The sequence below is a fragment of the Saccopteryx leptura genome, chromosome 2, assembly GCF_036850995.1.
Source record: "Saccopteryx leptura isolate mSacLep1 chromosome 2, mSacLep1_pri_phased_curated, whole genome shotgun sequence".
Taxonomy (NCBI): Eukaryota; Metazoa; Chordata; class Mammalia; order Chiroptera; family Emballonuridae; genus Saccopteryx; species Saccopteryx leptura.
The window spans coordinates 150,927,926-150,954,368 of NC_089504.1; the positions used below are offsets into that span (position 1 = coordinate 150,927,926).

Here is a 26,443-nt window from a genome sequence, read left to right on the forward strand (position 1 = left end):
GATATGTAGTCTTCTGCCCACCTGAAAAAGTTTACATAACAACTTGCTGCTCATTCCCCTCCATAAAATTCAAATACTTCAGGAAACAAACTCAAATATTTAATTAAGTTTCCATCCCTTCTTCTATATTTAATCTGAATTTGCAGCCTAGAGACAAAGCAGTCTGGTGATAACATCTTTCAGCCACCATAAACATAATATTGTCAACTCAAGAACTATGAGTTGAAAGTCCTTAAATACAATAACAGTAAGAGAATTAACAGAAATTCACTACAATGATAACATTACTTGACATTCACTGAATGCTTATTATCAGGGATTATGCTAAACACTTAATGATTGAAGTCCTCAAAAGAATCTTAGGAGGAAGTTACTATTTGCATGGAAATTTTGCAGCCAAAATAAATAAATAAATAAAATAAAATAAAAATAAATAAAGTGACTATCCCAAGACTGGGAGTAGCTGAGTCAGGATTCGATCACAAAGTCTAAATCCAGACTGGAAGCATCGTCTATTGCTGTTGCTGTGTGGTGATGGCCCCATGCACTTACTGGGTGCCAGGCACTGCCCGAGGCATCTCACACATATGAAGATACTCCTCCCAACCTCTCTGGGAGGCAGGTACTAGTATTAAACCCAGCTAAGGAAATTGCCACACAAAAAGATTAGTAAATGGCAGACCAGCATTTCAACACAGCAAAGAAAATTCTAAAGGCAGGATACTCAACAAGTACGCCAACATCAAAGAGTAGTGACTTATGTCATGTGTAATAGGACTTCAGGACTTTCTCTGAACAGGTACAGAAGGAGAAGAATCTGGCCATCTAATCTGCCTGCTGAAAGATAAACTACCTTAAACCTCCCTCTCCCTTGACTTCTAGGCCTAATGTCCTATGCCAGTTCCCCAGCTTTTCAAAGGTGAGGATTAAATAGCATTTTCACTTTTAATACATTTTAATGGAGAAAACAGTGCCAGGTTTCCTAATGACCTGATGCTCTAAGGCAGGGGTCCCCAAACCATGGCCCGAGACCATTTATCTGGCCCCCGCTGCACTTACGAAAGGGGCACCTCTTTCATTGGTGGTCAGTGAGAGGAGCATAGTTCCCATTGAAATGCTGGTCAGCTTGTTGATTTAAATTTACTTATTCTTTATTTTAAATATTGTATTTGTTCCCGTTTTGTTTTTTTTACTTTAAAATAAGATATATGCAGTGTGCATAGGGATTTGTTCATAGTTTTTTTTATAGTCCGGCCCTCCAACGGTCTGAGGGACAGTGAACTGGCCTCCTGTGTAAAAAGTTTGGGGACCCCTGCTCTAAGGGTATATGAGAAAAGGCCTAGAAAGAAATATCCATAACAAGTCAGTAATAGTACAAGCACCAAAAGGAAGTCTAAAATCACTTTCCCATCACTGCCTGTATTCAGTCAGGTAGGTACCAAAAAACAAACAAACAAACAAAAAGCTACAAGGCCAGTGTTCATCTGAGGGGACTTTCAAGTGCATCTAAGAGATTTCTGGCTGGCACAAACCTAAAGACAGAAGACAGCACACTCCAAAGAGAGGAACAGAAACAAGAAATAATTTCGTCCAAAGCAGAGATAAGCAAGAAGTACACCAAAAAGAAGGGTGTGTGTGTGTATAAATTCATAAGAGCAATCTGTTGCCTCGGTCTGTAGAGCCAAGTATATCCATGGAGAATGCTTCCTCGAGTTCTTATGAATTCAGAGCTGGGGAAAAGTTGGGGCAACCAATGCTCCCTCTTCAGTTTCCCTTAAATGTCTAGAGTGGGAAACAGAACCCGACTAGGGAGAGCACTGTGGTGATTGATGTGGGGAGAAGGGCAAAAAGTACCTCAAATTACTAACTAGATACTATCACAATTTTCTTCCTGTTGTCACACACACACACAATACACATAGAAGTAAAAAAGGACATACTGTATCAGTGTACAGTTCAATTATCTGCAAAATTCAGGGCAACAAAATTCATATGGAAGAAAAAAATCTACTCAACATTTATTCAGAAACATTATCTCCAAAATATGGGTGACCAGTAGATACAACCCATCTACCTGTTTTATCATTTTCAATAATCCACTGTATTTCTTAGATGGGCAGAAAGCAATGTAAAGAGTTACCACCCCCACCCATAAAAAGAAGAGCAAAGCAAATGAAAGAAAAAAAAGCAAAGGGCAAATATGATATTATTGTCTGACTTAAAAATGTATTTGTTTTAATAACCATATAATGTTTAAAACAGAAGTTCACTCCATATCCCTTGTTCCACTTGTTACTATTACTAGTCTTATTTTTTATTTCCAATGCCATCCCCACTGACATTGCTGCCACCACAGGAAAATTGGGATCATGGTAAAAGAGCAGTCTTACCATATAAATTAAAGATAGAATTTTCTCACCCAATCAATGCCTTTGATACCTATCCTAAAAACTCGCAGAGATTAACCCCAGTCAACACTTGTTCAGTTGTGTTCACAAACAGCTGTGTTCTAGTCCACAGCGTGCATCATCTCAGAAATAACATTGCCTATAGAAGGATAAATTTAACAACAACAAAAAATCAAGGCATACTCAGCTGAGGAAAATGAAATCGGAACCCACAGAGTTTTCTGCAGAAATAACAATTCATGAATAAAACATCTGCATAGTATACTGCTTCAAAAGGCATCAATCATAATAAAGGCTTCTATGACATTGGATGATATGCATGTATTTAAACTTTTCTTTAGACAAATGACAGACTATCACCAAATCCTCCCATATTCACTAAGAAGAGATTGCCAGTTAAGTGCTGACAGCACCCAACTGCCTCTTCGTACGTGTGGTAGGGGTGGGGGAAGGTAAGTGGACTGCCCCGCGCATGCTCAGAGTTCAGTTTTATACACACTCAAAATGAAATTCAAAAAAGTAAATCTGCAGAGATAGCCAACTCTCTGGGGGAGGGGGAATGTGAAGTTTAGATAAGCAAGTCTCAAGTAGTTTCACCATATTATATATAAAGATTTATCTTAAAGTTTTCTAAAAATAAGGCAATGGAATCATATTAACAGAAGGCCGCTCAATACATTATAATTTACATTTCGCTGACTTTCAAAAAGGAATTCGATTTCATGTACAATAAAGACATATCAAATCAGAGCTGATAGAACAGCAGTTTGGTGCAGTGGTTATGAGCCCAGACTCTGGAAGTAGGAGGGATCTAAACACCATCACTGTAATGTGCTAGCTGTGTGACCTTGAGTGCGTTACTTCACATCCCTAATCCTCAACTTTCCTGCCTGTAAAACTAAAATGCTAATACCTGCCTCTTTGAGGACCGTGTGAAATAACATACAAAGCACACAAAACTGCTACAACTGTGCTAGTGTTCAAATGGTAGGTGCTCACCTGACCAGTGGTGGCACAGTAGATAGAGCATCAACCCAGGATGCTGAGGTCCCTGGTTTGAAACCCCTAGGTCACTGGCTTGAACCTGGGCTTGTAGGTTTGAGTGTGGGATTGCTGGCTTGAGCGCAGGATCATCGAGATGATCCCAAGGTCACTGGCCTGAGCCCAAGGTCACTGGTTGAGCAAGGGGTCACTGGCTCAGCTTAGGCCTTCTGGTCAAGGCATGTATAAGCAACAATCAATGAATAACTAAAATGAAGCAACTGTGAGTTGATGCTTCTCATCTCTCTCCCTTCCTGTATCTCTCTCTCTCTAAAATCAATAAAAATTAATTAATAAAAAAATAGTAAGTACTCAAGAAACTACAGGTTATGTTAATTTGGTAATTAATAATAGTAAAGAATTCCACATGCATATGCTTTCACTAACCAAAATGCACATGTCATATAGTTATAAAAATTAAAGAGCCTGACTCCTTCCCTTCTGCAGGAAAAAGTCATTTCAGTTTGATAAAAGGTGGTCTATAAGAAAACGTACAAACATGAGAGAAAAGAGTGGTTCAAGAATTAATTTTGCATTTCTTTCAAGGGCCTATGCAATCAAGACACTAGAGTTTTATATTATGAAACAGATAGTGAAGACTTTGGTCTAAAATATTTTAAGAGCAGGAATTACCAGCTGACTACTTCAATCACAATTTCTATTTTTAAAAACTGCATCCTCTTGTGTCCCCCGACTGAATGAGCCACAAATTGTTTCCCCTGAGAATCAAGCAAAAAAGTAATTTATTTGATATTGTACATCTAATGGCTGAAGATTTTGACAGAGGGGATTATTGAGCTTTCTTTTTGAGAGTAATTAGCCCCTGGATTCACCTGCTTTGATTACAACCTGACAAAAGATGCTTATCTTTCAATTAACTTTGACAGAAGGACATGCATACAGCTCATTTAAAAGCTATGTGAACTTATTTGGTGCAGTTAAAAGTCAAGACACCTAGAATACAGTATTGTTTTATATTTCTGAGGATTGGAATCTGATCTACAAAGAACATATGCTTACCCACTATCATTCTCAGAATGGTTTTATATGACACAGACTCTTTAGAAGCATAACAGCTTATGGTTGATGCTGAATTACAGTTGCCTCTAAAATGTTTCTGCTGTGGATTAGAGACCAACCACAGATAGATTGATCGATATTGTGAAAGGCCTTCATTGCTCCTGAACATCTTACTGAAACAAACTACAGCCTGTTGATCTTCCTACAAGACAGGACTCAGTGAAGGCTACTGAGAAGGTTGTATATTTTTAATGTGCACCTAGCAAAAGGACAGATCTATGATCAGGAACATCCGAAAGCCACCCTTTTTTTTTTTAAATAGTTGAATATAAATGTTGAGCCCATCTAAAAGACACTGAAGTTGAGAAACAAATATCAGATCCATCACCTGGAACAGGATTTTGACTGTTCTCATGATACCTTCACATAGTAGAGTAGCTACTTCTCTTTGCCTTTCAAGTAACATCTCCACATTGGACTTTTACTAAAAGGAGAGGTGTAATGAATACGCGGAGGTATTCCTAGGCAGATGTCAACCTAGATAAATGTCCCTGGGTATGCAACAGAACTGTCTCCAAACCTTCCTTTTCCACAGTTTTCATCAGCGATTCAGACAAAGATACACACACACACACACACACACACACACAAACTTATGGGGTATTGAGAAGATAGCCGTACAGATTATATAAAAGAAAAGAAACAGGATTCAAAATGGTGACAAACAGATTAGATGATGAGCCAAAACATAGCAGACTAAATTTAATTCGCCATTCCTAGGTTCAAAATATTCACTGCACAAGTACAGAATTTAGCTGAGTAGCAATTTGTGTTTAAAAAAAATAAAAATAAAAAGAAGATGTAGGCGATTCAGTTGCCTTCAAGCCAAATACAAGTTAACAGTGTTATAGCTGCCCAAGCTAAAACAATCTGAAATTCCATTCACAGAGAGAAGTGCCTAAAGTCAGAAAATGCAATAGTCCTTTTCTCTTATAAACAACTATGACCACACCAGGAATTGATAAGTTCAGTTTTGGGTGCAACATTTAAGAGGGTCATTGACAAGTTGGAATATACTTGGGGAAGGTGACAAGAACATTAAGAACTTTAAAAAACCAGATATGAGAAAGGATTGAAGAAGATGAAAATATTAGCCAGAAGAAAACCCTTTGGCAGAACAACAGTCCCGTCAGTGCTGGTGTGTTCACATCTTCGTTGTGGCTAACCCAAAGGCCATTAACAAGGGCTGAGGGAAGGAATACGAAACACAGAACACACACACACACACACACACACACACACACACACACACACACACACACACACACACAATTCCTGAGCCTTTGGTCCAGGCCAGAGCTGAACTGGGTAGGTCCCAGGGCCCACACACTTCTAGAAGAACATCAAAACCAAATCCACCAAGACACCTTACACTTGCTGCTTTCTTTGGTTACCTCCTAAATTCAGGTTTCTGTATCCCAGTGTCACTTAAATTCTCTATTCCTGCTAACAAACCACCCCAGGACTTAGGGGCTAAAACTATCTTTTGTGTCTCATGATTGTGTGATTTGGACTAGGCTTAGCTGGACCGTTCTCTGGGTTCAGCTAAGATGACTTGGATTCATTCTCTCTCTCTCTCTCTCTCTCTCTCTCTCCATGTAGTGTTAGGGGTTCTCTCTATCCACATGGCCTCTTCATGTAGTCTTTCCAGTAGGTTAGCCAGACTTCTTTAATAGCATGTAAGGGCTTGCAAGATACTAACAGCTTAGTCCCAGAATCAGCACTGCCTCACTAGTGCCATGTTCTATTGGTTAAAGCAAGTCATGGATTCAGACCAAATTCTAGAGAAGAACATAACACAGGGAGACACGGTTCACTGGAGTCACTAATGGTACAGACTACTGCAGCTGTCATCTCTCTCCAGCTGTTGAACTGATGCTCTCTGTTCTGCCAATAACTACTTGACCACCCCTTTTTCCCTCAGCTGTAGCCTCTGGAACCTAAAGATCATTGAATGCCCCATTATCTTCAGCCTCTTTTCATATTCATCACCCTCGACCCAGTAGCAATCCTACTTTCTTTCTCAGATTAACATAGTGGTTCTCAACCTGTGGGTCGCGACCCCGGTAGGGGTCGAACAACCAAAACACAGGGGTCACCTAAAGCCATCGGAAATACATATTCATTATACAATACATTTTTAAATAAAATATGTATTTCCGATGGCTTTAGGCGACCCCTGTGTTTTGGTCGTTCGACGCTCGTCGGGGTCGCGACCCACAGGTTGAGAACCGCCAGATTAACATGTTCTTCTTCTCCCAGGAAAATATGCCATGTGTTACTCCATTTTCTTCCTTCCTTCCTGATACATGCCACCTCCCACTTTTGGCAGGTGACCCTGTTTCATATTACACAGGAAAACAGAAGGCACCCGTAGCCATGGGCATTCCCTCAACCTTCTGCCAGCATGTGGGCAAACCTACCTACAGCTACAATCATTTGTCAGCTCTCCTCCTTGTCACGATGGAAGGAATGTCCCTTCTCCTATTAAAGCTCAGGCTACCCCTATCCCTTTAGTAATATCAGAGACTTTGTCTAGTATCCTTTAACTCTGCTGTCTCATCACTTCTCCCACCCTACTCTTTTCTTTCTGTCTAGATCCAAACATCTTAAACACAAAGAAAACTTCTGTAGATCTCTCCCACTCTAGCTGCTACCTACTGCCTCCTATCCTTCACAACCAAGTATCTTGGAAAAAATCAAAATGTCTCCCTACCTTCACCTCCCAGGTTACCCAAACCTGGCTTCTGCCCTCCCTCCTCAGCTGAATCTCTTCTTGCAAAGATTCTGTTCTGTTTCATGTTTCCAACCAAACGGGCCCTTAATCTCCACCTTCCAGCAGCAGCAGCATGGGACATATAAAACCAGGTCTCCTCCTTAAAATGCTCTCTCTGTTTGGCAAAAGGATGCCAGTTCTCCAAGGTTCCTTCCTACTCCTCTGGTTGTTCCTAGTCTCCTTTAGAGGCTCCCTCTTCTCCACCACCAAAACTACAAATGTGGCGCCTTCAAGACGTGAGCCTACTACTCCTTCCCCTGTACCCATCTCCCCTGGGACTCTCACCCACCAACCAGCATGGCTTCAAAGAACCACAAATGCCGATGACTTCCAAATTACACCTACCACCTATATCTTTGCTTTAAGCTTCACCTTTGCACATCCAACTGTTTTCTTGACATTTCTACGCAGGTAACTCACTGGCGTCTCAAACTAAACATCTCCAAAACTCAAAGCATCAGCATTTCCCACTAAACCTGCCTCTTCTTCAGGGTTCCTCATCTCCTAAATGGCAACGTCATTCACCCAGTTGCTTAAATAAGATAGCTAGGAGTCATCCCAGATTCCGTGCTCACCTTTACTCATACATCAGTGCAACTGGTCCATCAACTACAGGTAAACCCTTGAACAACGAAGTACTGAACTACATGGATCCACTGATATGCAGATTTTTTTCCAATGAATATATTGAAAACAATTTTTTACATTTGTGAAAACTCGAAAAACTCGCAAATATCACATAGAAATATTTTTAAAGGTAAGAACAAGTTAGGTCTGTCATGAGTGCATAAAATATAGGCAGGTACTAGTCTATTTCATTTGCTACCATAAAATATACACAAATAATAAAAAGTTAGTTTGTTAAAACTCACAACACACACAGAGAACATACAGGGTGCCATTTGCAGTCAAGAAAAATGTAAACAAATGTAAAGATGTAGTATTAAATCGTAACTGCATAAAATTAACTGTAGTACATACTGTACTCTGTAATAATTTTATACCCACTCTCCCTTGCTACTGCAGTGAGCTCAAGTGTTCCAAGTATCCTCTTAAAGTGCCACGCAATACTAATCATCACATGAGCAGTATCTGTCTGCAGATCTCGTGTATTTTTCATCGTGTTCTGTGCAGGACCGTAAACCTATAACACCAGAGACCCATATGAAGTGTCACTAGTGACGCAGAAAGTGCTCCCAGGAAGCAGAGAACAGTCATGTCATTATAAAAAGAAGCTGAATTGCTTGACAATGCACTGCAGAGGGGGATCTGCAGCTGCAGTGGCCTGCCATTTCAAAATAAAGGAATCCAGCCTAAGGACCACTGTAAAAAAGAAAACGAAAACTCATGAAGTCATCACCACAGTTACACCAGCAGATGTGAAAAACGCACTTCTTTTGCAAAATACCTTTTTATGTCACATCGAAAATGCAGCTTTTACATGGGTGCAGGGTTGCTGTAAGAAAGGCATACCTATAAACTCTAATGTGGTTTGAGAAAAGGTGAAGTCATTACATGTCAACTTAAAGCAAAATAAAGGTGAAGAATCTAAAGCTGGAGAGCCTAATGCCAGCAAAGGATGGTTTGATAATTTCAGGGGGAAAATAATGTCCAGATAACCAGAGAAGCAGCTTTTGCCAACCAACAGGCAGCAGACGAGTTCCCAAACATGATTAAGAAAATCATTGCAAGGAAAGGATATCTGCCTGGATAAGTTTATAATGCAAATGGAAGTGTCCTGTTCTGGAAAAATGCCACCTTAGACATTTGTGAGTAAGGCAGAGAAGTGAGCTCCAGGATTTAAGGCAGGAAAGGCTAGGCAAACTCGACTGTTTTGTGCAAATGCAGTCAGGTTCATGATCATGACTGCTCTTACCTATAATGCCGCCAACACCCAAATCTTGAAGAGAGAAGATAAACACCAGCTGTCAGTCTTCTGGTTGTACAACAAGAAGGCCTGGACAATGAGAATCTTTTTTCTACATTGGTTCCATCAATGCTTTGTCCCTGAAGTCAGGAAGTATCTTGCCAATAGGAGACTGCCTTTTAAAGTTCTTTCAGACAATGCCCCTGGCCACCCAGAACCCATGAGTTCAACAGCGAAGCCGTCAAAGTGGTCTCCTTGCTCCCAAACACAAAGTCTCTAATCCAGGGGGTAATAAGGACCTTTAAGGCTCATTAGATATGAGACTCTATGGAAAGGATTGTCAATGCTACAAAAGAGAACCCTAACAGAGAGCACACCATGAAAGTCTGGAAGGATGACATTATTGAAGATGCCATTGCTGATATAGAAAAAGCCATGAAAGCCAAATTCCTGCTAAAGAAAACTGTATCCAGATGTTGTGCTTGATGTCAAGAGATTTACAATAGTGCCAATCAAGGAAATCCTGAAAGAGATTGTGATTATGGCATAAAAGATGTGTGTGTGGGGGGGGGGGCTGAAGAGTTATAAGATATGGATCATGGAGAAATTCAAGAGATAACAGACACCACACCAGAGGGACTAAAAGAAGATAACTTGATGGAGACCAATGCTTTCGCACCAGTTTCAAGGCAATGAGGAAGAGCCATAGGGAAAGCAGGGCCAGAAACACACTGGCTTTAGATAGTCTGGCAGAAGGGTTCCACTTATTCAAGATGGTTTTTGAATTGTTTACAACATGGACCCTTCTATGATATGGACACTGAAACTGAAGCAAACAAAAGAAGAAGGATTGGTACTGTACAGAAACATTTTTAGACAAATGAAAAGGCAAAACAGACAGAACACAATTATGATGTATTTCTGCAAAGTTACACCAAGTGTGCCTGCCTCCTCTTCCTCCTCCTCCACCTCTTCTGCCTCCATCACCCCTGAGACAGCAAGACACACCCTCTTCTTCCTCCTCCTCCTCCTAAGTCTACTCAACAGGACGCAATAAAGATGAAGACCTTGAGGATCCAATTCCACTTAGTGAACAGTGAATAATCATCATGCCATACAGTTAATAAACTTATCTGTTGGGTATGTTTGTACCTTCATGTGAAAATCTAAATACTGTGCAGCAAGAGCCATCTGAGACTTTCTACTGTGTCAATACCATCATCCCTGCCTAAGTGTTCATCGTGTACAACATCATGTGCAAGACCTGTATGGAAGTGGATCACCTACCCTGACACAGGCCTAAGGTGAGTGATATTTAATGTAAAACTGATAATGTATTAGTTGTTTTTATGCTGTTTTATATCTTTGCTTTCAAAGAATTACATCACTGTACAGAATATTTCTCTCTTGTAATTGGAGAAACTGTGGATTAACCTATCATCACAGGTAAACGGGTTTTTTTTTAATGTAACAATGTTTCCAATAGTATATTATGAATATGACTGCAATACTATATGCCATAAAAATGTTATCATGATTCATTCATCAGTGTATCGGCTAAGCTACCATCAAGCAATCATATCTATTACACTAGGCTACCATAAAGCAATCATATTGCTGCTTCTTTGTTATCCGTTCATGTAGGTACTGACAGACAGAAGGTTCATCCTATAAGCAGAAGATGAAATGTACAGTGTCAACAAACACGAGTACAATACTGTAAAAGCATTTCTTCTTCCTTATGATTTTCTTAATAACATATTCTTACTTTATTTAAAGAATCCAGTATGTAATAAGTACCCCTGTATACATGGAACATACGTGTTAATCAACTGTTTAATGTTATCCCGGAGGCTCCTTATCAACAGGCTATTAGCGGTTAAGTTTGGGGGGAGTGTCAAGGCACACGTGGATTTTCGACTGTGTGCAGGCTGGCAGCCTAAACTATGAGTTGTTCAAGGGTCAATCGTAGCTAGTCCAAGCACTTTACCCTCCCTCCTTACTCAGCTCCAGCCAGCCTGGCCTTCCTTTACTTGTATTAATATGCCAAGTTCTTTTCCTTCTGCAGGACTTTTAGACAAGTTGTCCCTCTGCCTATTTGCTCCTCAAAACCTCACTATCTTTTATCTCTTTTTTTTTTTCTGTGTGTCTTTTTTTTTTTATCCTTCAGGGCCCAGCTGACACGTCACTTTCTCAAGGCCTTACTTACTGCCCAACCTCAATTTGGTTCTCCCTGTTATCTCTTTCATAACACCCGGCACTACAGAAATTTGAAATGACATATTCATTGATGTATTCAAGAATTTAATATCAACTTTATCCACCAGGCCAGGGGTCAGCAAAATTATTCTGAAAAGAGCCAGAAAGTAAATATTTTAGACTTTACAGGCCACAGGATTTCTGTCACAAACATCATTTGCCACTGTAACACAAAAGCACCCATAAACAATATGTTAGAAAACGAATGTGGCTATGTTTTAATAGAACTTTATTTGCAAAAATAGACAATGGGTTAGATTTAAACTAAAAGCTCTTGTTTTCAGACCCCCGCTCTAGAGTATAAGTTCCAGAGAGGCAGGGATAAGACTGTTTTACTCTCACCACTATATCTTTGTTGCCTAGTTAGTGTCTGGCATAGAGAAGTTGTACAATAAATAGTCATTGAATGTCTGAGAGACTGTCACAATAAAATCTGCTCTATGTTGTGCTCAGATCAGTAAGTACAAGTTATAGTAGAACAGACTTGAGTTCAGTGTAAGAAAAAGCTTCCTAAAAGTTCTACCAAATTTACAGAATTCCCATACAGATTAGCCAAAGTAATGCATGTTGAAATATTCTGTAAACTACCAACAAAATGTATGCTGTAATCATTAAGAATTATAGCTAACCAAACACATGTGTCGGCTACCCTCTGAGGCCATGGGGTCCCAGAGTTACTTAAAGAGAGCCTGAAGACTCATCTATCAGTGCTCCAAGACAGACTTCTGCATTGGTAGGTAGGAGGTTGGACCAGAAAACCTCCAAGAAGTCTTCCAATATGAAGTTTCTCCATCACCTGAGACCTGGCCATTAAAGCATTTACTAAGTCCCTACCTTGTGAAAAGGACTCTATGTGCCATCATTTATTTAATTCTTGAAACAATCCTTCAAGTTTAAGTGGCATTATCCTCATTTTGCAGACAGAAAGCTGAGATTCAGGTATGTCGAGGTAACAGGGCAGACCAGGGGACTGTGACTATGCTCTTATCATGCACGCCACAACCTCCCCGGCCACACCAGTCCCTTCTCACCCAGAAACCAAAATTTACAGACACGCAATTCCTAACATGTCCCTCAAAAAACAGTCTGCATCACATTCTTTTTAGGCCTCTGATAAAATGTTGAAGAAATGTGTGTCATGAAACAGTCATTTTTGAAAACAACTTTTCTTTGAAATATGCTGAATAAATATAACAACTTTGTAAATAATTTATGTCTAAGAGAAACATTTTCACCTTTGTGAGAAAATCTATTATTTTTCAATCTTCATTTCACAGAAGGGAAAACAGGTAGCTAAAGTATTAGGTAATATTATAAATTACCACCATCACATAATTTGAGCACCATTTGTTGGGGAAAGAAAATACTAGCTGTGGCACAGAATAAATACTGCTTTTTCTGATTTTCAAAGAGAGAGTGGTTTCCATTTTCATATGCAAATGTTTATATAAAAATGGACAATTTTTATTTCAGAAGGAGGTGAAAAGTTAATCTGGTGTCTAAATCAGAGCAATGGGATTACAAACGCTCTTTATTCTCTTCAAATTGCTTACTTAGCTTTTCTAAATTTTTTAGCTTTTCTACTTTCTAATGAAAAACATATATTACTTGTATAATAAAATGGTCAAAAAAAATCTGATCAGGACATGTATTTCTTAATATTTTCTCAGTAATATATTGACCAAATACTTCCTAATTACTCCATCTATCTACTGCTCAGTTATTTCACCTCATCTACCTGAAACACATCTGAAAATTATGAAGAAAGTTAAAAAAGCCTCTGAACAGCCCAGATAGATGTGACAAACCCAGCACTCCTGCACATTCATTACAGGAGGGCTTTCTGAGTCCTTCTTGTTATTTCACAGAGAGTTCCAATAAACCTAGAGAGATGGCTGCCAAATGTCTCACAGAGCTAGGGAATCAAATACTAAGGGATATGTGGAAGACAACACAGTTATTCCCCAACATTCATTCTATCAATCCTCCAAAATGTAACAGCCATTCTGTCTAGGTGGATTGAGTCCCACCTCCAGGGCTATCCTCTGATAACCACGGTAATATCCAAACATCCCCATCTCCTTTCCATACTCATTACTGCACCACAGCCAAACCAATAAAACCTTAGAATTCCTTGTGGATGGTTCAGGAGTTTGTCCAGTCAGCACAAAGCTCAGGATTTCTACTAACAACTCTGGGCGATGATGCTTTTCTATTCTGATAGCAGACTATGCAAGGTGTAAAACCTGAAAATACTGCAATTATTTTTCACCATGATGCAGACCAGCCCGAGGACACACCGGACACATGGAGCCAGGCAAGTGAAGTCAGAGCTCTGATCAAGCCACAAAGAAGGCAACTTAGTTTCTGAGATTTGTTTCAGTTACATGAGTTTAATTGAGTTAGTTTGTATTGGACTCTCTGTTAGCTAGAACAATCTTGCTTTTCCCTGACAAGTCACAATTTACAGGCCCTGTCCCAGTATAACTATTAACCAAATTCCCTTTCACTTCCAAAAGCATTCTGGTTTGAACAACCAATTACATGGGCACCCAAATCATAAGTGATGTGGGAGCAGGAGGAGGGTTCCAAGCAGTTAGGAAAGGCCAAAACACTTGCAGCAACACCTGAAAACAATAAAAAATAAGGATGCACAGAAAATGTATTTTAAAAAGAGACATAAAATTCAGCAGCACTCTGGGGTCATCTGATATAGAAAGAAGCAAATCATCCCAAATATATTGTTAGCCCGAGACACTATCATTCTAAAGCATCATTTCCCCCAAAAGCTCTAAAGATAACTATAATAGATGTGACAAACACAAAGGGGCTCCTCTGGTCCATTATATTTCAGAACAGCTCCCCTCTGTCACTGCCCTAGGAGGCTAAAACGCACATGAACACGGGAAAGGCTCTGAGTATCCTGAAAAAAAAATTATTTAATTTTGTTTACCCAGCATCTACCCAATTTATTTGATCACAGAAAATTGTTTCTCTAAGATACCTATTAATATGCAGTGGGTAACTCTTCTGCTGACACCAATTTGGGAAAAGCTGCAGTCAGTAATTAATGACTCTGAGTCATCAAAAAAAAATCATCAAATTTTTATATTTAGAGTTTTTGGTTTAAAATGTTAAGAAGTATTTAATAATTCTAGAAAGATTTCCTTATAAAATGGTTAACATTTTTAAGTGTGAAATAATTAAGTAAATGAAAAAATAAAGCCTCACCTTAGTGATTACCTAAAGAGTGGTGAATAACAGAATCTCTACCACATGACTAAAATAGCACCTTCTAAGGTGCTAGGGCTTTTTGTAGGGTATAGGTCCTAATATCCAGAAGAGAAAACATGCACACATACACATCAGTAATCATGTCCAGAGTTCTACACTGATCAAAAACTGCATAAACTGAAATTCTTTAGCACTTTAAGATGTGTATTATTCCAGAGGTCAAATCAACCATAATGCCTTTAGAAGGAACCTGAGAAATGGCAAGCTTTGCGAGACAAATTCTAACAAACTTAGGGGCTCTTCCATGCTGAAATATAAACACATGCTCAAGAGAAATGTGCCCGAGCATATTTCACTGTCCCCAAGAGGAGTTCTCTTGACTGAGTAGAATAAAACAAAACTCTTCAGAGATGCCCTAAAATAAATCCTGCTTACAGCAGACAGACTGGCATCTTCATTACAACCTGGGCCTGTTGAAGTCTTATCATTCAGGAAGTCCTCAGAGCTTTCAAGAATTTCTCAAAAAAAAAAAAAAAGAATTTCTCTAGAAAGACTTTTGACAGGAATCCCATGCCAGGCATCTGAAATGAGGGAGTGAGGAGGCAGAGAGAATGCATGGCTTGATTAGAGCATCAAATACCTGAGAGCCCTGCAAGGAAGGAAATAACTAATCCTCGGTGGATACTGAGTGTAAACAGTCCAGCTTAAGGGCTTCGACCATGTTGTGAGGGTCAGAGAGCAATTTTCTTTCCATTTCTACAGGAGGAGGGGGAATTCCCATCGTGGGGAATTTTTGGCAGCTGAAAACCAAACAGTTGGCAAAAATGAGAAAATGGTGCAGGGCCTCAGACACAGTATCATCCCCACATGAGAGACAATAACAAAGTGGTATCAGATGAGAGCATGAAATAGAATGACCCTGATGGCTTATTCCACTGAGTTCTGGACCCCAGGAGTCCCAGCTGTAGTTTACCATTGGGCTCCACCACCAGCACCATCGTTGCTGTTACTTGTTTCTATGGACCTATCAGGACGCTCAAGGAAGGATTTAAGGGCACAATAACATCTTACTTAAACCTGGAACCATGTAACTCTGGGTTACCGGGGTGAGGAGTGGGTGGTCTAAGGTCCTTCATGCCAGTTGAACCACATTTTAATTGTCTATATATTTAAGATGCAGTGGTACTATCCCTTGAAAATGAAAACATCACTTCGTTTCATACCTTGTGTTTGTGTAGATGTAAGAAATTGAGTTAAAGTGGTTCCTCGCTCTAAAGAAGACAGGAGAAATCACAAATACTTGAGAAATTAAAGCACTGAGATGCTCAAAAATTCCAAGTATCTTATAACTTCAAATTTACAAATTACACACACAAGGATAGATACATAAGTTGGTAGTAGATGTATAGAATGATAGATGATCAAACATTAGGCAGGAAGCCACAGTATACAAAGAAGGATTTTGAAATAATCACTAATACCATGACCCTTTATATTTATTTCAGAAGGATTTTCACAAGTGTTTAATTTAAGCCTCACACTATCCCCTTGGACAGAGTACTAATTATTTCATTTTAACAATATGGAAACAGATTCAAAGAAGCTAAATGACTTGCTCAGATGCTCAACAGTAGATGAGAATGGCTGGGCTGAGGCTTGTATCTAACTACGCCTGACTAGCTGTCCCCTTCATCTTATTTTAAACAAAGTTAAAATAACTTTAGGGTGGGGGAGGAAATTAATGTCTAAACCTCCCCTGAGAAAGACAAGCTGATGAAGAGGTTACCTGGACCACTCAACTGGAAACAAACTGGAATAATTGTCTTGCATCTGCAGAGACACATTCACATATAATATAGTTCAAAGCACTTTTGCATACATAATTTTCTTTGCTTTTACAATATCCCTATAAAATATGTAGCACAGGTATAATTTCCCCCTTTTCAAGATAAAGAAATTTAGATACCTAGATATTGAATCAATTTGCCTGAGGTCATGTGAAAGGTTAGTGAAGTGGGTAGATCTGATGGTGGTTAATCAATTCTATGAAACATTGTTACTAAGCTAGGACCATCAGTTTTTGGCCTTTTCTGTCTTCCACTCTCCCTTCTTCAATTCACAATTGAGTGCTTATTGTATGCACAGCGCTGTGCCAAGTGCTCTGGGAAAGGCAAATGAATAAGGCAGCAAATGTGCTTTCTAGGAATTTATAACTGAAGAGAACACTGACGTCTCTGCACTCGAAATACTAGGAAGAATGAAAAGTGTCCCATTAGAGATATGAACGAATTCCTCAGAAGGGAGAGATCGTCCATGAATAGAAGAATCAGGAAGGGCTTGTGAATGGTTATTATATGCCCAGTCTGCCAGGAACAACCCAATTTATGCCTGTTGTCCTTTGAGCAGGCTCTTCTCTCAAAAGTGTCCCAATTTGTATGATAATGGATCATCCATGGAACTGACAGCCATCAGCTCTTCCTCCTTCCTCCTTCCTCCTTATACAGTTGGCCCTTGAATAACAAGGATTTAAACTGAGCAGGTGCACTTATATGTGGATTTTTTTCAATAAATACATATAGTACTGTAAATGTACCTTCTCTTTCTTTATGATTTTCTTAATATCATTGGAGTTTCTGTAGCTCACTTTACTGTAAGAATATAGTATATAACACATATAACATATAAAATATGTATGTGTTAATTGACTGTTTATATGACCCATAAGGCTTATATGGTCAACAATAGGCTATTAGTAGTCAGCTTTTCAGGGGGTCAAAAGCTACACTCAGATTTTCAGTGGCACAGGGTGGGGTGGTCAGTGTCCTGAACACCAGCACTGTTCAGGGGTCCACTGTATGTGAATACTGCTCCCTCCACCGGGAGATGGAATCTCTTTCCCTCAAATCCAGGCTGGCCCCCTAACCTGCCTAGACCAGAACGCACCAGAAGTAACATGGTACCAGCTCCAGGTCAGCCATTAAGAGGCTGAGCAGCTTCTTGAAAAGAGCAACGAAGAAAGCTGAAGACAGGAAGTCACAGTACACACCCAAACCAGCCTGAGCAGTTCCCGCCAACCCCACTGCAGTGCCAGTTTATGAATGGAGAAGCCATGTCAGCACCAGCAGACCCCATGGGGAGAAGAACAGCTGCTCAGCTTGCCCAGTTGCAGAATTCTCAGAGAGATACTAAATTGCTTATGTGTTAGGCCATTCAATTCAAAGGTGGCTTGTTATAACTGCAATAGATAGCTGGAGCAGGAAGTGGGTAGACCATAGAAATTTAAGCTTGGCTAAAATGTGTTGGGTGAGGTGAGCATTCTCCATGGTCCTGCCCACCCTCAATCTCAGGAAGGCCTGTGTCCCTACATCTCAGAGAAAGGCTTTCTCAGTGATTCTGTCCCCCTCCCATAGTGGAAGACCCCTGTTAAGTCTGAACCATGTCTGTTTCCATGTCTGTTTCCTCTCCTCATTCAGGCCTGCATCTCTTTGGGAGACTTTCTCAGGTCACCTGTGTGCCCTCAGTATTTCTTAGGAGCACCCAGTGAGGCCTGTGGAGGGAGCCTTCAAAGGAGTACACCTCGCCTTGTATTTGCCACCCATGTGGGTTTGATACTCTGCCACTATCCCACTTGGCCTTTAGGAATGTGTTAACAGTTCTAGCTGAATTCAGGTAATCCGCTCCAATGGCAGACCTGCCTTCCTTCCAAGTCTGCAACAGAGAAGCCAAGGCCTGCCTTCAGCCTCTCCTTGGAGGTGCCTGTGTGTCCTTGGACTTTAGAGTAGCTGTTACCCTGCTACCTTAGCTCTATGATGGGTTCAAGAAAAGTTACAGTTTTAGATATTACTTCTCAGATCAGGTTTCTACATACCAGGCAGAAGCCAGAAGTACAGAGCTGCTTTTTAAACTGTGATCCAGAGAAATCTAGGAGGCCCACAGATGCGCCCAGGAGAAAGGGGTGGGGGAATGAGTGGGCCTCTGAAGCCTCCATTACTGTCTCAGCCAATCAGCTCCATTTTTAAAAACCCAGTGTATACGCTAAGCTCCAGCAGAAAGGGATGTGTGACTAAAGGAGTCGGAAAACAATGACTCACAGCACGATTCCTGATGCACCAAGCAGTCAGTCCCTTCCCCAGACCTCCTCTCTACTTGTCGCCCAAAGCCCGAAACCCTCCTGAGGGGAAAAGAGTTTGCACACCAAAGTATTTGAAATGCATATACTTTTTTTTTTAGACTTTATTTATTCATTTTAGACAGGAGAGAGAGAGAGAGAGAGAGAGAGAGAGAGAGAGAAGGAGCAGGAAGCATCAACTCCCATATGTGCCTTGACCAGACAAGCCTAGGGTTTTGAACCGGCGACCTCAGCAAATACTTCCAAGGGAAGCTTACTTAAATCCACGTGAAATAGAGCTGATAATAGGAATGTTTTCCCTGAAAGGTAGGTTTTAATAAGGAGAAAAAGGCACCAAAACTGAGTCTGAAAAGACGTAAAAAAAAAAGGGTACTGGGTTGAGGACAGAGGAATGATCTCGCAAATGATGGTTCAGGCACAACAAGCAAGCTTCCCACTTCCCACTTGGCTCACAGCTGGCACACGTACACACACATACACACACATACACACGTGTCTCCAGGAGAAGCAGGCAGTCCCGGAATCTGCTTAGCAGTTGCACAACGCACACAGCCACATTAGCACCTCAGGGGGCCCTGAGTGATGACAAGATGTAAATACACTTTCTTCTCAACCAGCTGGCCTGGGAGCCAGTGACAGACACACAGCAGCTCAGCACCAACGCGGGCCCTGATTACACAGACCTGTGCTACTACAGGATGAAATACGAGGAGAGGAAGGGAACTATGTTAAAAATGCCCACCGTGAAAAATGGGCACTGGAAAGCCACTTAAAACAAGAGCAGTAGAAAAGGTAAGTGCTTCTCCAGAAAGCATCTTCAGGTCCCAAGATCACATGAATCAGCTAAGGAAAAAAAAATCTTCACAGCTGGAGAGGTAACGTCTAGAAAAAATGCTAATATTGCTGAATGTGACTGCCATCCTTTCAAGCAAGGGTGACTAGGTGAGCAACAGCATTAGCAATTTTCAAATCAGGCCTCGGGGAAACGTGTTAAAAAGGAGAATAAATGTAGAATTAAATTCTCTTATAATTCTCAGATGTAATTACTAAAGTAAAGATGGGGGTTTGTGACAAAATATATACACAAGAAAGAGTAATGTAAAGACCTGAAACATGAGCCTGACCAGGTGGTGGATCAGTGGACAGAGTGTCTGACTGGGATGCAGAGGACCCAGGTTCGAAACCCCAAGGTCGCTAGCTTGAGCGCGGGCTCATCTGGTTTGGTCACAGCTCACCAGCTTGAACTCAAGGTCGCTGGCTTGACAAGGGGTCACTCGGTCTGCTGTAGCCTCTCTGTCAAGGCACATATGAGAAAGCAATCGATAAACAACTAAGGTGTCTCAACAAAGAATTGATACTTCTCATCTCTCTCCCTTCCTGCCTGTCTGTCCCCATCTGTCTCTCTCTCTGTCTCTGTCTCTGTCACACACACACACACACCAAAAAGGCATGAAACATGAGAGAGTGTCATTATTTTCTGCAGAAGAAATGTGGATCTCTCAATCAGTACCTGGAAAGGTAGGTATTAAAGAAAACAAATGTCAACTATGGTTAAGGTTGCCTTTAATATCGCAACTAAAATATGAACTCCTTTAAAGGTCAGTTCTTTTTTGTGGCTTCTTTTCTTCCACTTATGTACAAAATGAACAAATGAAACTTAACAGAAACAAATGTGGAAGACAGAGTTTTCAACCCAAATACAAAGCATATCATACTGTACTTTCCATAATGTGTGGGAAAAGCTTTGACTTACTAAATAATCTTGCTTTATTTAACAGTATCACTCATGAAATTTGGTCCTTTGATGTTTACATCATTTTAAGCTTGTACAAAACATCTGACATCTAAAAATATTTAAATATCACTAACGCTAACAGAGTTATCAACAAAACCTGTCAGAAAGTGTAAACCTACCAGCAAACACTTAACTCAATGGGACACTTGAATCCATGTAAACACAATAGATTAAAAATTAATAAAAATTAAAAAAAATTTTAAACACATTTACATCAATATGAGTAAACCCACATTAGTGGATTAAACAATACATTTTTTCTTTTCTTTTACAACTTAAAGTATGTAATTGACAATAAAGTATGTATTCATATATACATATTTAAAATATACAATTCAGTAAGTGTTGACTTCTGTAATACATCCAAGTAATCATTGTTTCCATCATGATAATGAACGAATACGTGACCTCCAAGGGTTTCCTCATGACTGTTTGTTGCTCCCTTCCTCCTACCACAGCCTGTTTTCCATCCCTCCTTTTTCCTGTCCCTAGACAGACATTGATCTGTTTGCATTTTTTCAAGTTTTATACAAATGGGACCTTTGGGAGGATCAGAGGTGTCTGGCTTCTCTTCCTCAACATAATTATTTTTGAGGTTCACCCATGTAGTAGCATCTTCATCCCTTTTTTTTCTTTTTGGCTGAATAGTGTTTGTTGTATGGATATACGACAGCTTGTTTATCCATTCACCTGTTGACAGACACCTGAGTTGTTTGCAGTTTTGATTTAACAAATAAGGCTGATATGAACATTCATATACAAGTCTTTGAATGTACATGTGCTTTTATTTCTCCTGTACAAACACCTGGGAGTGGAATGGCTTAATGGTTTGGTGGGTAAAATCTTAACATTTTAAGAAACTGCCAAAGCATTTTCCTCAGTGGTTGTACCATTTTACATTCCCATCAGCAGTATGTGAGCGTTCCAGTTCTTCCACCTCCTTCCCAACACTTAGTGTGGTCAATCTTTTTCATCTCAACAATCTTAAGAGGTGTGTACAGGTATCCCTTTGTGGATTTAATTTGCATTTCTCTAATGACTAATTATGTTGAGCACCTTTGCCAGTGATTAATTACCATCCGTGTATGTTCTTTGCCTAAATGTCCTTCAAATCCTTTGCCCATGTAAAAAAATGGGTTCTCTGTTTACTTCTTATTGAGTTTTAAAAGTTCTTTATACATTCTAAATAGAAGATCAGATGTAGGCCTTACAAACACTTGCCCCCAGTCTGTGGCTTTTCTTTTCATTTACTAATGATGTCTTTCCTAAAGCAGACATTTTTAATTTTGATAAAGTCTAATTTATCAATTTGTTTGTTTTTGAATTGTGCTTCTTGTGATGTACCTAAGAAGTTTTTACCTAACCCAAAGTCACAAAGAATTTCTCCTATGTGTATTTACAGAAGTATTATGATTCTATGTTTTACATTTAGGTCTATGACATACTGAGATTTTCTGTAATATGATATGAAGTGTGGACTGAAGCACATATTTTACATATGGATAGTCAACTGTTCCAGTGCCATTTTTCAAAATCTATTCTTTCTCCACGGAATGGCCTTTGCATCCTCATCCAAAAGAAGCTGTCTGTTTATATGTGGATTTATCTCTGGGTTCTCCATTCTGTTCCATTCATTTATTCATCTATCTTGATACCAATACCACCATACTGTCCGGATTACGACAGCTCTATAATAAATGCTTAAATCAGCTAGCTAGTCATCCAACTTTGTTGTGTTTTATTTTTTTCCAGTTGCTTGGGCTAGTATTCTGTCTTTTTCATTTCCACAGGAATTTTAGAGTCAACTTGTCAAGTTCTACAAAAAAAAAAAATGTCTCCTGGGATTCTGACTGAAGTTGAACTGTATGATCAGTCGGGGAGAAGTAATCTAAGGCAGTGGAACCCAAAACTTCCACTCTCATCCTTTCTCTCCTCCCTGTCCGCCTCACACACCAGTAGTAGAGTAAGGGATAGAGTTTGGGTAAAAGCCTGAGATCAAATGAGAAAGTAAGATGTCTCCAACCAGTAGGTCTCCATGGGAACCAAGGTTAGTTCCCTCTATCACCTTTTCTTTCTTTTGTCTTTGCTTTCCTTCCTATACCATGTTCTCTTTTCTTCTTTTTTCCTTCCTCTCATGAGTGTGTTACAAATTAGCTCCCCTTCTCCCCATTAACACCAGTACCTTCCAGCCAGGGTTGAAAACCAAAGTTTCCCAGCCATTTCTCAGCTCTCAGGTCCGTGAAGCAAGCCAAAAGGCCTTTTTGAGAGTATAGACATTTGGCCATCTTTGGGTCCTAGCTGAACAAGTCATTAAAAATAACAATGTTATTCTCCCATCACTTATCACCTCCTTTTCTATATTTTCCAAAATTCTAGAGAAAGATAAAATACAGACAAAATATTAAAACCGTGATGGTCCAAAGGAATGAAGATTCATGTGTATTACCGAGGAAGACACTGCCTCAAAGGAGTTCTGGCTGGGGCTACACGGGGAACAGCAAGGGAAAGGACAGATGTGTAGCTATAGAAATGGGGCACAGCAATGAAAACCACAGGGGAAGAGAGGAGAGAGTGTTGAGACCAGAAAAACGAAAGGGAAGTAAAGAAGACAGGGGAGGAAATCCTGGCAGAGACAGCACAGCTGAACTAGGACTTACTGGTACACTGTTTCTAATTGCCCTTTGGCTGTTCACAGGACCTAGCTGTAAGTCAGGGGCTGCCTCTATAATAAAATAGCCTTTAAAAGTATTTACCATTTTATTTAACTTGTGCTCAAAGTGCAGAATCTAAATTATAAATTATAGTGAGGAAAAGAATCATGACCCTGCTCACTACACATATAGAGTTTTTTAAATCTCTGTATCTCTTAGAAATGTATAAAGAATCAGAAATACAACTGGCTACTCTTGCATATTTAATTTTACTTAATTTCTGGTTTAAAAAAATCAAAGAAAGAAATGACTGGCGCATGTGGGTTTCAATCAAAAGACCTTTACAATAACATGATTGTCATAGTTAATCCTAGTCGGTTCTTCTCCCACCAACAGCATTTATAAACTTATTTCAATTTAAAGGAATTATGAAATTTTCCTGACTGCCACTTTCTTTGATTTTGTCCTAAGATTCTTCCTAAGGTGTGAGACCCTATATGCTAATTTCTGAAAGAACACATTTCTACTTTACTATTAGAAAGCACAAAATCCCCCCCCCCCCCCATGAGAATAAGCAAAGAGAACAATCACACAGCCTGTGGAAAAAATTCTTCAAAACACAATGCTGTTATTAGAAACTAAGAAAATAAGGAAGTTTAAATTCCATATCCATTTGATTTATAATTATTTCCTCCCACAAGTAAGCTAACACTTTAGCCTTCTATTTCCATAGAAATATGAGATACAATAAATAAATGAACATTAAAAAGACAGTCCTACCACTTTCACATGATCATTACCTTTAGTATCACCTCATGGACTTGAACTTCTAAGGCTGGACCATCATCACGGGTATATTTCTCCCCCAGTTTTAATTTGCTGTTTCTACACCTGCTACCAGGTGGTATCTTGGGTCACAATGGTAAGGGTCAGTCAGGTTTATTACCCCCAGGTTCGGGTAAAGGGAAGAATACATAACCTAGAATACATAATTATGCACATTCTATTTAAATAAATAAATAATTTAAATCTCAAGCATAAATTATTAACTAGCCCCTAAGTGTCATGTATAACAAGTGCTTTCTGAGCACTCTAATCTGAATTCTCAAAATGCTCTTAACTAGCCAGTGCTGTCCTTTTCCCATGTTTTGTTTGTTTGTTTTCCCTCAGCTGAAAGAGTGTACAGTCACAGAAGAGAGCAGCATGACTCTCTCTGGTTTATTCTCCCAATTAGGTGGTTTCCCTCCTATTTGGGCTGCTTCACACTTGCCTAAATCCCTAAACACTGCCTCTAATGCAATTTAATTTTCACTGAATTACTTAAGATTACTTATTGGAAATCTTAGGTGTTTTCTGCCAACTATGCTTTCTGTTCAAAGGAATATGTCTTTTTTAAAGTTCCTGCTTAAAAATATTAAAAAGTATAAGGAAGAAAATAAAACCCAAAGATATCACCACCAAAAGAGGTCACAGTTTTTCTTTCCCATAGTTCTCATTATTATTCCTTTTCTTCTGTTTGAATTTATTTTCCTCGGGTTTGTTTTCCACTTCACTACTTGTGATATTTCTCAGTGTCCCAATCCTGTTGACTCTTCTACAAAGGTTCTCTGAATGGGGTTAAATATTGTATATCCCTCATAGGGTCGTCATGAAGATAACATGAGTTCAAACAAGCAGGCCTTCAGAACAAATGCCTGGTGCCTAGTAAGCACTCCGTAAACGCTAGCTAGCTAGCTAGCTCTTGACATCGTTTCTCTCAAGGTTGGCTTTCACTTTTTTCAACTCTGTACTTCTTTCTCTTCTTCCTTTTCCTGATGGCCTGCTTAGCTGGCTGCAGCCCCATACATGAAACATTCCCTCAAGTGTTGTTGAAAGAAGAAAAACATATTTTCTAAGATCATCTCGTATCTCACGGTCAAACTATTACAGAGAAAACAATTCCTCTGAACCTTTAGGAAAAGGGTGATGATCCCTTTTTTCTGAATAACAGAATCTTTTAATAGAATCCACGAGAGAGCCTTATTTTCCAATAAAGTAATCTGACTTGAGCTGCTTTCTGGCAGACTTGATTGTGGATTCCAAATCTTCCTTAGAGACACACCTCTATCTGGAATGGAGGGAACATGGATTAGTGCAGAGGAGAAGGAGGAAAAAGACAGTGATTTATCACAAATGGTATCCAGAGCCCATGGGGACAGTTCAGGAACCAGAATGAGCACCTTTAAACCTACAGTGTAGGTCCTATTCCTTGGGAAAGGACCCATTTTCCAAAACTTCTGTGTGATATGGCAGTCACACCAAGAGAAGCCTAAGGAGCATTCTTAGCACCATGCCTGTACTTTCCTTGTGGCAATTGACTATGTAGGAAGCAAAAGTTAAGGGTACCCTAGGTAGCTGCTGAATTACAAATGCTGGATCCACCAATCCATGTATCCATTCATTCATTCATTCCATAGTTACTGAGTAATATGTGCCAAGTACTGTGCTAACTGCTAGGGATACACTGCCAAACAGAACCAGATACCATCCTGCCTTTTTGGTGCTCATGGTCTAATATGAGAGACAAATACCAAGTAAATAGTCATTAAAAAAGACTGTACAGCCCTGGCCGGTTGGCTCAGTGGTAGAGCGTCGGCCTGGCGTGCAGAAGTCTCGGGTTCGATTCCCGGCCAGGGCACACAGGAGAAGCACCCATCTGCTTCTCCACCCCTCCCCCTCTCCTTCCTCTGTCTCTCTCTTCCCCTCCCGCAGCGAGGCTCCATTGGAGCAAAGATGGCCCGGGCGCTGGGGATGGCTCCTTGGCCTCTGCCCCAGGCGCTAGAGTGGCTCTGGTCGCAACAGAGCGACCCCCCCCCCGAGGGGCAGAGCATCGCCCCCTGGTGGGCAGAGCATCGCCCCCTGGTGGGCGTGCCGGGTGGATCCCAGTTGGGCGCATGCGGGAGTCTGTCTGACTGTCTCTCCCCGTTTCCAGCTTCAGAAAAATACAAAAAAAAAAAAAAAAAGACTGTACAATTAAAATCACAGAGTGTCATAACAGCATAAATCTCTGATGATCTTTAAGGAACAAATGATGAAGCCATGGTCTGACAAATGATTAGGAATTAAGGAGGATGCCAAGGCAGTGGAACTACATAGTCCAGGGCCAGTGCAAAGACCCCCAGCCAGTGGTGCCCATGAGGTCTGTGTGGCTGCAGGAGGAAGCC

At 40.1% G+C, this 26,443-nt stretch overlaps 1 protein-coding gene across 1 annotated transcript in view; it reads right to left on the reverse strand.

Moving 5' to 3' along the window:
- GRIP1 (glutamate receptor interacting protein 1) overlaps positions 1–26,443 on the reverse strand; it is a 718,500-nt gene that overhangs the window by 646,942 nt on the left and 45,115 nt on the right. The window lies entirely within an intron of this gene.